Source organism: Mastomys coucha, chromosome X (assembly GCF_008632895.1).
Source record: "Mastomys coucha isolate ucsf_1 chromosome X, UCSF_Mcou_1, whole genome shotgun sequence".
Taxonomy (NCBI): domain Eukaryota; kingdom Metazoa; phylum Chordata; class Mammalia; order Rodentia; family Muridae; genus Mastomys; species Mastomys coucha.
This window is the reverse complement of record NC_045030.1, coordinates 67,954,657-67,956,816: the sequence shown is the minus strand read 5'-3', so window position 1 is coordinate 67,956,816 and position 2,160 is coordinate 67,954,657.

Genomic DNA, 2,160 nt, shown 5'->3' with positions numbered 1-2,160 from the left:
TAAGCATGAGGAATAGGGCATAAATAAAATAAAAAGTAGATAAAAATAGTACAATACAAAAAGAAAACAATATATATATATATATATATATATATATATATATATATATATATATACATGAGAAAGAGAGATCTAGACTGAAAGAGGATGGATTTCAGAGCTATCCCAGAGATGGAGAGAAACTGAGAGACGTATTGCTTTCTCTATGGCTGATTCAGGAGAAATTCCTACTCTTAAGTCTTTGTTATAGTCAGTGCACCGATGTGTCTACATGTCGGTTTGTATCTGTCTTTGTCTTGTGGTATGAATGATTGAGGTTCTGTGTTGAAAGTCAAAGATGGCTGATACAGCCCTGTTGGTTTATAACTTATTGGGTACGTAGAAATTTGTAACACTGGTAACAAAAGGTTAAAATGGGTAACTCAAGACACGTGGCATGAGTCAGCCAACATGGTGGCGCAGGGCACAAGGTGACTACTAAGAGGTTGTACATAAAGGAAGCTCTCTTTCCGGGATAGTCTTCCCTTTCCAAAAGACCTGGCAGAGTCAGAGGTCAGAACCCTCTCAAGAAGTCCAAGCCCCACAGTGCAATTTGCGCTGGGCTCCCCACCCTGGCCGCAATCCTTCACTCAGTAGACAGACTGTGTGTTGGGGGGGGGGGGTCGGGGGGAGGTTTTGGCAGCATGCCCAGGGTTCTGCACAGAGTACAGCCTGAGCAGTGCCAGCCCGGTAGAGGCTGCTTCTGTGGGCTTCCCCGGGCAGGGGCAAGTACCTTGCCACATCTCCCGAGAGATGCTGGGCAGGTGGCCCACACCTAAAACACTAAAACACAACAAGACAGCCAGAACCAACAAGAACACTGGCACCCACCTGCTGAGCAGGCCTGCTAAGATATCCTGCACAGAGGGGACAGCAGGCAGTGGAAAGCTGGAGTTTGCAACTCTTTGGCACCATCTAACGGCCGCAGTTTAAGTTACAGGCCATTTACTAGGTAGATATAATGTTTCCGATATTGATTTTAAAGAAAATAGATTCTTGAAAATTGGGTTTTGCTCTCCAAAAATTATGGTTATGGCTTAATATTACAAAAGAAATTTAGAAGTATGGTTAAAATTGACAGAGCTCCATTGGCTACAGTTTATTAACTAAAAACAATATTATCATGGTTCTAAAATAACTTTAAATTTACAAGTTATCTTCATATAAAGTTATTGTGTATTTAAAAGGATGTTTTTCCCTCTACATCCTGGTAATTTTGAGGATTTTGCTTCTAGTGAGTTTATAATCATTAAAAAATGTTTCCTTTAAAAATGGCTGAACAAGCTCTGCAGCCAGTCCCACAATACCCAGAGGAAGCTCCACTCCCAGGCGCTCTGACACACCCAGGATCAGAGACCTTGGTCACAAGATCTGCAGCCAGTCCCACAACACCCAAAGGAAGCTCCACTCCCAGGCCCACTGACACACCCAGGATCAGAGGTAAGCAGGAACCAACATCTGTCCCAAAACTGGGAGTAACTAGGACCAGCGGGACTAGGCACTTAGGAACTCCACCAGCCTAATGACTCTGGTTCCTTCTTATCTGTCTGGGTTAGTGTTCTGAGCAGACATTGGGCACAAACTCTGCAGCCAGTCCCACAACACAAAGAGAATGACACACTTCCAGGTGATCTGACAAGCCCAGGATCCCAGAATCACAGGATCACAGGATCACAGAGTCAGCTTGCTTCTGAGGAGTTCTGACATAACCAGGATCACAGGAGGACAGGATCCAGTCAGATTTAGCAAGGGCAGGTAGCACTAGAGTTAACCAGATGCCAGGGGTGGGGGGCAAGCGTAAGAAAATAAACAATACAAACCAAGGTCACTTGCCATCATCAGAACCAAATTCTCCCACCATAGCAAGTTCTGGACACACCATTAAACTGGAAATGAAAGATTCAGATCTGAAATCACTTATCATGATGATGATATAGGACCTTAAAACAGATATAAATAATACCCTCAAAGAAATACAGGACAACACAGGTAAACAGCTAGAAGCTCTTAAAGAGGAAACACAAAAATCCCTTAAAGAGCTATAGGAAAACAAAATCAAACAGGTGAAAGAAATGAGCAAAACCATCCAGAATCTAAAAATGGAAATAGAAACAATAAAGA